The 13663-nt window shown below is 36.2% G+C and overlaps 1 protein-coding gene across 1 annotated transcript in view; it reads left to right on the forward strand.

Annotated features, from left to right (window-relative positions):
* SBF2 (SET binding factor 2) overlaps positions 1-13663 on the forward strand; it is a 258529-nt gene that overhangs the window by 186437 nt on the left and 58429 nt on the right. The gene's annotated exons all lie outside the window — the stretch shown is intronic.

A 13663-nucleotide genomic window follows, 5' to 3' on the forward strand; every position in this document is an offset into this window, starting at 1 on the left:
TACATGGCGGGGTAAGAGGGTTCATTCTAAGATTGATTAGTGACAATGAAAGTCTGCTAATAGGCTGTTATGAACATTGCTCCAGAATTACACCTACTGATGTAGGGTGATGATGATTATGATAAGTTTACACAGAACTAAGTGCAGGCTTATAGGATGGGTTAGGGAATTATTGAATTATAATGACTCATTAAAATATTTTAAAATAATTTCTGATGTTATTGTGTAAAAGCTGCTTGTTGGAGTAATTTTTCGTTTTATTTGGCATGTGAAGCTTTCAGTCTGTGGAGTTGTTAACTTTGGAGAATATTATGAATGGCTTATTTTAATTGTGTATTTGTTTTCCGTTTCTTACGCTTGTTTTTTGTTTTGGTTTGGTGTTGGGTTGTTTTTGCATAATGTTTGATAGTGATAGCATATAATATGATGGTAAATAAGCAGATGTAAATAAGCAACTTCTGCAAGCAGTTATTTCAAAAGCAGAACGTTTGTGTGTATGGCTGTTGTTACTGCAGTGTGCCAATATAGTAGCGTTTTCACCATTTCTAGTTAGCTTAGGTCCTGCTTTTCAGGAGGAAGTTCAGAACGTGGACTTTTTTAATGTAAATATTGGTGTACAACTTAGGTTGGGAAATAAGAGTTTAATCATTGGTAATTGGTACATCGTGATACTAAAAAATTGTAGTTACTATGACAGTCTAGCTAGACATTAACAACATGTGATAGAAGTTAAGAAAAATATAGCCTTCCATCCTTCAGATGGTGTATGAGGCATTTATGTGTAGCCATAAATAAAATGAAGAGAGATTCCTATGTTAGCCAAATAGAAACTAACAATGAGCTGAGAAATAAATCAGTGTTTTTTAATTTAAACTATCCATTCTAATTGAACATTTTCTGATTGTTTTATATTAGAAATTGATTCTGTGATGTGACTTTTAGAATTAAAAATGTGGAATTTTACAAGCCATAGAACCTAGAAACACCTGCTGAAGGCAAGAACAATTTTATATGCATAGCAAGTTTCCTGAAATCTATTTAAGCCAGTATTTTCTACATATCTAAGGCATAAATTGGTAGATTTTCTCTCTTGTAATCATTTGAACTATGGAAAAGTTTTATTTAAATGGGATTTATTTTAGAGGTGTACATAATACCCCAAGGCTGCTTTCTGGAAAGTCTATGAAGTATTTTCATTCTCATATTAGCTAGCATGATTAAATTTTTCAATCCCAGCAAATAATCTTTTTCCTATTTTTAATTACATGTTCAGTTCATTCTTTTCCATTCCTTCTGTTGAGTCCTTGAGCAGCAGCAGCAGAATCATGAGTTGTTTGTCATTTGTTGCTGGCACTGATACTTAAATACATTTTGCTGTTTTATTTCTTGCTACTGCATTCATCCTGTATTATGAAGAAAGATTGACTGTAATTTTGTTTCATCTTCTGGTTTTTAGTTTCTCTAATAAGAAGGGCCAAGAGAGTCCACATAGCTCTTTACCTAGAGAAGTACAGATTATTTTATAGTAGTTTTGTTAGATTCCACATTTTGTAAAGCTTGCTTAAGTATTGATTTAACTCTAAAGCTATAATCCCTGGAAACTGTGAGTCCCTGGATGTAAAAAACGTGATCAATTTTATTTGTGAGACCTGAATTAAAAGTTAAAGTAACCTGACTGTTAGCTTGCAAAAGCCAGCTGTTCGTGCATAATAGAAAAAGAATTTTGTTTTTCCCAGATCTAATCCTCAGGTTCAGTGATGACCCCCTTTGGTATGTCCCATTAGATACAATTCCTTGGCAAAAGTACTTATTTTGGTATAAAACTATTCATACTAAATACAAACTGATATCTTTTTCAGAACGTAAGATCAGTTGACAAACTTTGCTGCAATTAGTTAAAATTAACAGTTTGAAATTCTATTTGGAATGTATATAAAAAGGAAACTTTTTTGAGCACTCTTCAGCCTCTCTAGAGGTTTTCAAAATTGTATCCTAGACTAGAGTGTGTTCTACCTGACCTGAACCTGTGACAGGAAGAATGGTCTGTATCAGTATTCTTAAAGAAAAATTGGTGTAGGTTTTCCACCCCATAACATCTCTGTAACCCTTTGGACAAATTCCTGCTCTGGAGTTACACCAAACTAATGTTGTTCTTCCCTTCTTTTGGGGAGAAATCATATCAAATCCTGCTGCTTTACTTTTCTCCCTTGAGCTGCCTGCTTTCTAATGTAATAACAGTTCGTAAGCTCTATTTTCACTGGATTTCCATTTACCCAAATCTTAGCTAAATGATTAGAATTTTGTTGCTTAATACAGCATATTGCAGTTCTGTCTCTGGTAAGTCCAGAGGAGTGTACAAACTAAAGTTAAGATCATTTGGGTGATTATTTGTTTTTTTATTAAAGTACCTTAAGGAAAACTGGTATGTGTGTGCTGTCAAACTATGTCATGCCTTTTGCACTGAGTTGCTTGTCAATTTTACTTTAATTGCCATATACGTGCACACTTGAAGATGCATTTCACTCTTCTGGAGGCCGAGTGCAGGTATTCCAATACTTTTGCTTCAGTATGCAGAACAGTATTATCTGTGTTGTAAATGCGATTGTATTTATGCTTTCCAAAAATTGTGAAGTGCTTCACAGTCTGTACTTGTTTCTGTTGATGTTTCAGTTATCAGAATATCATCTTTAATGCCAGCAGCATATTAAATACTACTTCACAGAGCCCTGTTGAAACTGCACAGTATTCTTGGTAGCAGGTTTCCATTTGTGTCTGCATTGGTATTACTGTGCAAGTGATATTCCAAATCGAGTTATCAATGAGAAATCCTGTAGTGAATCTAAAAATGTAGAGTTATATCAGTAAAATATATATTTTGCCATCTATATTTGCTATAGCATTTAGATGGGAAATTATGATGGGATTTCATGTCACAAGATTTTATCGTTAATGACATTCCTGTTGCTTCAAAGGCTGTTGGTTCTTTTTATTATGAAAGGATTATTGTGTATATAAATGTTGTTCCATTTTATTTACCAAACACCAAACAGAGCACTAATGAAACAGTTACCTGTTCTTCATAAATAGCTTTGCTCTACGTTGCCACACATAGTGCAGACAGAAGGTGCTTAAGGTGTATAAATAATGAGAAGGATGTGTTTTAGTGGGCGTCCAGCAGATGAAAGCAAGCAAGTGGTAAGAGAAGCATACTTCTAGAGGTGATATTGGAAGGTTCTGGAATGGTCTTCCCAAGAAGTAGTCAATGCTCTAGCCTTGAGGTATTTTAAAATATTCTTGGGAAAACAGTAAAAAATGTATAGAAAGGAACAAGCTTGCATGATATAACAGGTCTTAATGTCTTTGCTTGCATAAAGATGATTTCTACATACAGCTAATTAAAATAACAAAAGCATTACCCTGTGTACAGCATTCTATCAGCTCTTGGGATGTCTGCTGAAATTTCAGAATTCCAGCTCCTGAAGTCTGGTGAGTGATCTGTTGTGAAACTTGATTAGCAGGAGTTGATCCCACTCTAACTCATAGCTGGTGGGATTAAACTCATAGACAGGAAGTCAGTCTTGGTTGCATATTTGTGGCCTGGGATAATAATTGAATTTTTCTAGAAAAAAAATAGTCAGAATGCTTTTTAAAAAACTTTAATATTAGACATGAGTTGTTAGCAAAATGTGACTCATCAGTGACAGTGGACTTTGGTGCATACTGTTAATGTCACAAAAACAAACACGTCTTTTCCTCCTGGGTTAGAAAAAGGTTTTAGTTTACCATAAGTAATACTGTTGGAATTTTGTTTAAAATTGAAACAATATAAATAAAATGCCTTTATACATGAAGATAAAAGAATTTTTCCATGTTTTTTGGTACAGATGACCCATGCTTATTTCCTATTCAGTGATTTTGTCTGTGTATAAAATAGAAACGTAGTATTCCCTGGTGCTGTGAAAAAGAGGTCTTTTCCTGTATGTGGGGAGAAAGCACAAGTTGAAGAGGACATATTTTGATTATATTTCCATTTTATTAATCCATCAAAGATGACAGTTTGACAATTGTATTATTGGCCTTATCAGACTCATAGGATTTGGATACTGTTTCAGTTGTGTCTCTCTGCCAAAGTGCAAGATGTCTGATTACACTGCATTTCTTGAAGTTCTACTGTGCAGGAAGAGTGATGATCAGTGGCAGGTACTAGTTTCAGCCTGTCCACTGGACAGCAGACAGAGGAAGCAAAAGCTTTTTCCTCACTGCTATTCTATGCCAAGTCATGGTCAGAGTGTCCACTTCTCTATCTTCCATCTCTTTTTCAGCTTTTCAGGTTTGGCAGTCAGATCAAACAGTCTTTCTTGCATCCCTCGACTATTGTAGACCTGTATGTGCAGATCATAATACACCTTCTGCACTTTTGGGGGATCTTTTTCAAAATGTTGTAATTAATACTTTATTGTACCTCATTACACAGTAGATAGCAACACTCTTGCAGACTTTTGTTATCTGGCATTCAGAAGTGACAGTTCTGATCATGTGTGTTTAAATAAAGGAAGTGACATAATAAAAATATGCTATTATGAAAGTAAAGTTTGTTCTGTGTACAAACAATGAATGGCTTCCGTATTTTATAGATGAGCTTGTCTTTAAATTTCAGTAGCCAGAGCAATACCATTTTTCAGAATCACATGTATTTCATTTAAATTTCCGACTCACTTGTTTTTAATGGATTGATGTGCACCTGGATTGTGCCGATCTAGTTTCAGAAAGAATAACCCAAATGCAATAGACTGTCTTAACGGACTGCATGTAAGTCATTAAAACTGACATTTGTTATTTAGCGTAATGCATTTGGAAACTGCTTTATAATTTTTCTATGATGAATTTATGTAATAAGTGGGAAGGATAGAAAGAAGAATTGATTTTTTTTGTTAATTACTAGTATTATTTTATTTCAGTGCTGTAAACCACCAAACTTTGAATAAAATTTCAATTGGATACTGATAATTTTATTCTAGAACTTGCAATGAAACATCAGAGATACTTTGCAGACTAGTGCTAACTGGAATCCTTAAAGGTATGCCAGTTGCTTGGCTGTTTATCTGCATGTCTGTTCATTTATCATTTGTAGGCCATTTGTACACCTTCAGCTTCTTTATTGAGAAGGAAATAGAGTTACCTAAAATAGAAGAATTGCTTTATTCAATGTTTTTTAAAGATTACCAAAATACGGTAAATAATTTTACTTAAAACTTCTGAATATAGTACAGAACATCTATTCAGGTCATCTTAGGATTCATCCTAGTACCATTTTCAAATTATGAAAAAGATGTTAGTCTGTGTTTATTGGAAGTGGTTTTTGTTTAAGTTTTAATTTTTTTAAATAATCTTCAAGGTGACCATAAAATTGTGACTTAATAAAAAAAATTGAAGTTAATGGTAAAAAGGTAAACCGGAAGAATTCCATATTGAGACACCAATTCCATATTAAGACACCAATATAAAGAATTCTAATGTTTTCCACAGTGAAATATATATATGCTGCTTTGTGGAGCTTAGCAATAAAATGAAATGAATTCAAGTGTATACTTTCCTAGTTGAAATGAGTTACCAAGTTTTGTTAACAGTTGTAACAGATGCTCATTTGAAGGAAGACTTTACTCCTCAGAACGCCTAAATAAATGACCACTTTACTCCAGAGTGTATTAGGGGTGGGAGGCATTCCCGGGTAGGGATAAGGGCTTTCTCTGAAGGTTGAAGAGGCAGTACTAGAGAAATTCAGAGTGGTTTATCGTATTTTAACTATTACCATCAAACGTTTTTCCAAGAAAAACGCTATTTGAGGTTGCTTATGTAACGAAGCATCATAATTTAAAATGTGCTGTCTGTTGTATCAGCTATGAAGTCGCAGAGAAGCTACCTAATGGCTGATGTGGATATCTGTGATAATGGGTGAAGACGTATTGACATTTGTCTTTATCAGGCAAATTTTGCATCTAGTACTAGCCGAAATTAAGTGGAATATTGGTCCAACGGTACTGTGGAAAACAGTGGAATATTTGATACTAATATTTATGTCTGTTACTTTATAACAAATAGTATATTAGTCTTTATTTTAGAATTTGTGTAAATACCAGGGGATTGTATATAGTTATTGAATGATACAGTTAATTTTGAAAAGCAAAATTAGTGGGGTTCTTTTTATATTTAAGACAAGTTTTCTTTCTTAACTTGCATTTTTTGCACAACTGTGTTGGCCCAAGTAATTCTCATAAGCATCAGTATACTAGTAGCCTTCTGTAAAGCTAGAAGACTTTCTGTAATGCATTAGCTTTCTATACTGATTTTTTTAATTCTTACATCTAGTTGTTATATTTACTCATCATTTCTGTCTTACTCTGATATGCTTGTGATGAAATTGCTTCTGTTTTAGAATTCTCTACTCTTGAATTGCTAGCTTTTATTTAGGAAACTCACATCCTGAAAGACTTGCTTTATTGTCTTGGCAAGAAGTTGTGTCTGCTTTCATTAATTTTCTTCTTGTATCTCTATTCTGCCACTTCTGATACTGTCTTAATCTTATCCATTCTCAGAATGGTAATCCCTTAAATGTAGAAATATGTTAAATTGCCTGCTTGAAAACCAGCAGGAACGTGCCTGTGTCATGTATCGGTACTATGGAAGAAGCTGGACCACAAAAGAAAAACTATGTAGGCAGACTTTATGTGGTTCCTGTGCTTACATAACTGTTTTAAAACAAACAGCAGTGAATTTGAGGACATCACACAGAACTGGAGAAAGCATTTTCTGCAGTAGATCAAGAAGTAATAAGTATGAAAATAACATATATTAGCTTTCATCATTGGATTTGGCTGTTCTTTCACTATTGGAACCCTAATGCTTCTTTACATAAGCAGAGATTGTAATGTTTCAACTCCGGACAGCAATCTGACTTGTTAAGAAAAAGTGAAGGGTAATGTTGGTGAAAAGTGTTAAAGGGCATGATACACATGCAGGGGTAGGCTTGGATGTTAATCCTTTTGGGTGGTTCGTATTTCCTAGGGAAGTTACGTTTCAGAATTCTTCATGATACTCTTCTTCCTGGTTTTGCTCATCCTCTCTCTTTCACCTTCTGAACCATGCAGTATATGTAATTTGCATGCCAAGACAAAATCTACTACTGTGGTATTATTTTATTAACTTGCAAGTTGTATTCTGTATTGTCCCCTTTTACCTTTCTGACTATTATGCTCATCCTGTTCTTGAGGACTATTTGAGGATGTTCGAATAAGGGAATGCTGTATCTTGAGAGAACTTCTGAGAGAATTCTGCCACTGAAGACAGAGAAAGTTGACATAGGGAAAGGAAAATCCAATCCTAACTATTCTATGATTCTGTGATTCTATGAAAATAGTAATTAAAGAGATACTAGAATGAAAACTTGAAAATAATTATTACCCTTTTGGGGACTACTTAGATGCGCTATTAACTGGGCTTCATCTCAAGACATCAGTAATTCTAAGAACCACTATCAGAATTTAAATAAAACCATAAACTTGTGAGATTTACAGAGTTTATTTGTTTCTGAGTGCAGACCTGAATAACAACTTTGCTGCTGGAGGATTATTTTTGTGGGTAGAGCCAATAACACTATTCCAGTGCAGTGACACAGATGCACACTCACTGCTGAGCCACCTGATGCCAAAAGAATATGGTGACATTTTAGAAGATGTTCAAAATAGCTCTGTCACAATTTAAAACTCTTCAGATGGATTCACCACTGCAAGTGAGAATCCATGAAATCTGTATCTTAACGGATGTATTTAAACCTTGATGAACAGTTATGGTAGTCTCTACAATGAAAATAGATTAAAATAAAAATGTGATGTACTGTAGACAGGGGAAGACATCAGCATATCCATATCTTGGAACTTAACCTTGTTTAGAACTATGAAGGTCTGATGTTCTGGCATGAAAATGTTGGGGTTTTCTGCAGGTTCTGAACATCCTTCATCCCAGATGACTTTAGTTTCCTTAGAGTGTTCCACAGATAACAGAACTTCATAAATCTTTCTATTATCTTTTTTGAGAAAGAAGTATGTTACTGTGCATTAATTAACGTTATGTGTAACTCGGTATTACATCTGTCTGTCTATACTGGTACGTCAGTAGAGAAATCTGATATATGCTGAACGGCTTTAATTAATCTATTGTAAATTATATGTGATCTTCAGGAATCTGGGATTAAAGATCATGAATAGTTAGATGTTTAAGTCACTTTTGCCAGAAAATGTATATAATAAATAAAGCTCCATCCAGAATTACATCCCAATTTTGCAAAATTCTAGAATTCTATTGCCCTCTGCTGGTTTAATGTACCTGTCTGTGGCTTGGTAGCACTCAATTAGAAGTGAATTGGCCTTCCTTCCTTTTATTTTTCATGGTGAAATTATAGTAGATAAAGAGTGTAATGAACCAGTTTGCTACTCATACTTTAATGTATTATAAAATATAAATCAGGCTTGAGTACAGTCTTTTTTGGTGGCTTTCTGAAGTTACAAGAGGTGGCAGATGGGTTTCTTTTTTGTTGCTGAGGTTTTCGGGTTGAAGAAGCAGCTTGATTTAATATGTTTTTTTTTTTCTAAAGCAATAAAGAAACTAAGAAACAACAATGGAAGCTTCACAGTTCTTTCTTTATACTTTTATGACCTTTCCCCATATTTGTGTTTACAATATATTTGAGTATAATTCCACGTGGGAAAACCGTTTACTGAATTGAATTTTTTGACTGATGTTATCCATGCAGCACCATGACTGACCCTTTTAAAGTGTCGCTATGTCCTGGATGAGCTGTAAGCTTACACTTGCAGACTTTTTCAGGAAGAACCTTAACCACTACAGGACAGGAAATGTTGTGATCTCCTTTAGTATGCGAAGAAGGTAATTTCTCAGGTGTTGCAATTGCTTTCTCACAGAGGTCAAGTGGATAACCCATAGCATAGTAATTCCTCAAGGAGCTGAGAAGAAAGCTGTTCTTGGCATTCAGCAGCAAGCTCATTATCACCTCTTTCTGTCCTCTTCTCACCAAAAATATCCAAAACCATTAACTGAGGATATAAGTTGGAGACAGAAATCCAGTTCTGAAGCAAACTGGATTTCTCTAAAAAATAGTGAATGGTTGAGCTTACTACTTTGTTTCCATAGCCAAGAAATGTGCAGTCTAAATAATGCTGTCATAGAGAGCCTCTCTGGAGACCTGCACCTTACAGTAAGTTTGGGAGTCTTGGACTTAGTGCACATTTTTGCTGAGCCATGAATGTCATTTTAAGAATCAGAGTTATGCAGTGTCAAGAAACAGAAATAAGTCCTGGACAGGCATTATCCAATGCTACTTAGTATGTTGGAAATAATGGAAAGACAATGCCTGAATTCAGGAAGTTGTGTATAGCCACACACAGCAAGTCACAAATCTACCTTGTGTTTTTACGAACTATGGAATGTGATTCATTATTTTGGTATAGGTAATGTCTGTTTCATACATAATTTGGGATGGGAGTGTTTAGGTGTTTTTAAAGTGCCATTAGTTTATTGAAAAGAACTTAGTGTCCTTTTGGGGAAGTTAACTCATTTCATGTTGACTGTTAACAATTTACACCTTAATGCTCATTGAAGCTATCATAAGACAGCTTTAGAGTAAGGACTTTATCAGTTCAGAACTATTTTTGTTATTTTCTTCTGGGGTCTTTTTTAAGCTGTCAGCCCCTAAATCCTCCCTTATAAGCAGGAAATTCTTTTGCTGCTTCCTACATTCATTCTGTCTGGCAGAATTGAATTAGGACAGGGACAGAATTGGGACAGGGAGAAAGAGCATAAATATTGGTATAATTTAGCTGTCCTATGGAAAGATGGGTGAAGATTTGTTTTATATATGCAGTATTGCTTGATGAAAAAACACTGTTTTACTTAAATTGGAGAAATCTTGAGCAAATTCTTTAGAATGCAACAGTAAACATTGGGGCCATTGTAGTATATTGGATTAGTTTCCATTCTAGTCAAAACAGCTGACTAAGCACTCCCAGAGCAGAGAATATAGACACTGCAAGCTTCATGGAATGCTTATATTTGTACCGTGTATTAGTACCTGGATTTTGACTGCATAGAAGCAGCAGTGTGCTTCTTAAGGCTGTTACTCATACTGCTTTTTTACAAACTAACCAAAATAAGCTGAGAATGTGAAGTGATTTTGCCTAAAATAACCAAGAGAGCTTAGCCTTGAACTACAAATCCTGACTTTGATTCTGTGCTCTGGCCACTATCAAGTTTTATCATTTGCTTCAACACATGCAAGTGATAAGAAGAATAATGTTTATTAGCATTTTGATGGATTTTCTTTCATCCTTTTGCAAACTATTTTTACTTTGCTTAGAAGTTACTGTCAGTGTTGATTTATGTCATTATACTTGAATATAAATATTGTTTAAAATTTTTGTTTTGTACAGGGCTGTTCATAGTCTTAAATTATGACCACAGGAAGAGCATCTAAAAGCCCCTCAGCTTTCCTGTTGTGTTTGTCCCATGTGTAAATAATTAATTTTGGTTTTATTTCTGTAACACTATTACTATGGAATCAGGATTATGAGTTATTTTATTTTGGGTTTTACCTTACTAGGTCAGGAAGTCTTCCCTTACTAGGTAAGGAAGACCACCCCTTCCTTACCTAGTTCACACAAGTACCTGACTTGGACTGGAAACATCAAAGGCAGCTGGACAGGTTGATAGTCAAATCACTCTTTTGTTTGGCATTTACCACGTGAATCGGCATAAGTTAACTAGACCAACTAGCTAGGCTTGAACAGACATTTTACCTTTTTCTCACCTTTTTTTCCCTTCCTCCCCCCTTTTTTTTGTCCTTTTCCTGACATTGTAGCCTCTTTTTGCAGCTGTATTGTGACTGGGAATTACTGCCAGTGACAAAAATAAAGAATCAATACAGCTTTAGCAGTAACTGTTGCTTTCAAGATATGTTATCCATATGTATATTCCATGATTTACCTGTCATCTCCAGTCCTCTGTAATATAAGTTTTGTGTATCTGGATTTTGAGTTAGGTGAATGATTGGGCCAGATCTCTTCTGTGGGCCTGTGTTATTTATCAAAGCTGAACAAATTAAACCATTTTAAGCCAGCTGTATACACACCTGTAACAGTGAAAGATATGGAATGTGTACACCTCTTTAAGAGAATTGTAAAGCAGGTAGCTTTACAGGAGTGTAGAGGTAGTCTTCCTGTTTCTTTATTTTCTCATTTACAATTAAAAGACTCAATTTCATGTACAATTAGTTGTCCCACTAATTAAGAGGCTTGACATAATCGTGAGTTAGTGTATATTTTGTATGGCTGAGGTTTTGTCAAGGCATCCCTAGCACTCAGTACAAAGATCAGTAGGATGCTGTTTGTGCTGTCCTGTTCTGCAATTTAACAGCTAGATCCAAGCACAGGATCCATTAGTGTGTCATCAGTTGTCCTTTCCTCTGAGCTACCATAAACTACATCACATCTGAAACTTGGGAATCTGTTAAATGAGCCAGCTGTCTTCTGTTTCAGTATTGGGTAAGCAAAGTCGTATGTAGTGCAGTATGAATCTTCCATGAACTTAGATTTTTTAACAGGTTACCAAGAAATTTTGATTAAATTCTGCATGATGAAATAAAAATTATATTTCTCAGTTTTTGATGGTTTATCACAAGGCATTTCAGTTGGGTAAATTTTAATAGCATGTCACATACAATTTTCTCAAACATACCATTTCAAAGAGCTTTGTCTTTCCTAGGGAATGAATACATGGCACATTATCAGGACTTTTAGTTCATTATGTACTTGGAAGAGCATAGCGTGGGAAACACAGTTCGAAAAATTGCAAAGCCAGAAATTTGTAAAACAGACTTTAAAGTTTTCAGTTGTAAATTCCTGGCCTTCCATTTGAATACCTGGGTGCCTACAAAGGAAATATTGTACGTGCTGGCTGTTGTGTACAATTATACATCTGTTAATATAAGTTGAGTAGATTTAATGCTCTGCAGTAAAGTGGTTTACAACATAATCATAGAATAGGTAAGGTTGGAGAGGACCTTAAGATCATCTTCCAGCCCCTTGCTATGGGCAGGGACACCACACCCTAGACCATGTCCAGCCTGTCCACGAACACTGCCAGGGATAAACCATTTGCCACTTCTTTGGGCAACCCATTCCAGCGCCTCACCACCCTCACAGTAAAGGATTTATTTCATGAAAGTAAAATTAAACTCCAGGTATGAGTAGTGCGTTGAGTGAAAGACATTAAATGAGGCACCAAGTAATGCACTTTATTCTTCAGTTCTCCTGCAGATATAATAATAAGCAGCTATTTAGATAACCTACTTCTTTGCTATGTGTGATATACAACACAAATTTTTTGTGGTCTTCTTTTTTTTTTCCAAAAAGTAAGAATGCATGATGCAAGATTGTATTCTTCATTATTCAGGTCATTGAAATAAATTTTCTGTCATTGTATGTTGTTATCAAGAATATAAAGCAACTCACTGGAAGACTAGTGCTACCTAAATAAATAGACCTCCTTGAAAAAAATGGTCCATTCATGATGAGTAATCATAGAATAGGTAGGGTTGGAAAGGACCTTAAGATCATCCAGTTCCAACCCCCCTGCCATGGGCAGGGACACCTTACACTAAACCATATCACCCAAGGCTTCATCCAACCTGGCCTTGAACACTGCCAGGGATGGAGCATTCACAACCTCCCCGGGCAACCCATTCCAGTGCCTCACCACCCTCACAGTAAAGAACTTCTTCCTTATATTCAGTCTAAACTTCCCCTGTTTAAGTTTCAACCTGTTACCTCTTGTCCTATCACTACAGTCCCTAATGAATAGCCCCTCACCAGCATCCCTGTAGGCCCCCTTCAGATACTGGAAGGCTGCTATGAGGTCTCCACGCAGCCTTCTCTTCTCCAGGCTGAACAGCCCCAACTTTCTCAGCCTGTCTTCATACAGGAGGTGCTCCAGTCCCCTGATCATCCTCGTGGCCTCCTCTGGACATGTTCCAACAGTTCCATGTCCTTTTTATGTTGAGGACACCAGAACTGCACACAATACTCCAGGTGAGGTCTCATGAGAGCAGAGTAGAGGGACAGGATCACCTCCTTTAACCTGCTGGTCACACTCCTCTTGATGCAGCCCAGGATACGGTTGCTTTCTGGGCTGCGAGCACACACTGAAGCTGGCTCAGGTTCATTTTCTCATCGACCAACACCCCCAAGTCTTTCTCTGCAGAGCTGCTCTGAATTTCCTTTTTGCCCAGCCTGTAGCTGTGCCTGGGATTGCTCTGACCCAGGTGTAGGACCTTGCACTTGGCATGGTTAAACTTCATGAGGTTGGCATCAGCCCACCTCACAAGTGTGTCAAGGTCCCTCTGGATGGCATTCCTTCCCTCCAGTGTATCAAGTGAACCACACAGCTTGGTGTCATCGGCAAACTTGCTGAGGGTGCACTCAATCCCACTGTCCATGTCAGCGACAAAGACGTTGAATAAGACCGGTCCCAACATGGATCCCTGAGGGACACGACTCAGGTTACTGTTTTCCATCCGGACATTGAACCGTTGACCACA

The sequence above is a fragment of the Melopsittacus undulatus genome, chromosome 4, assembly GCF_012275295.1.
Source record: "Melopsittacus undulatus isolate bMelUnd1 chromosome 4, bMelUnd1.mat.Z, whole genome shotgun sequence".
Taxonomy (NCBI): domain Eukaryota; kingdom Metazoa; phylum Chordata; class Aves; order Psittaciformes; family Psittaculidae; genus Melopsittacus; species Melopsittacus undulatus.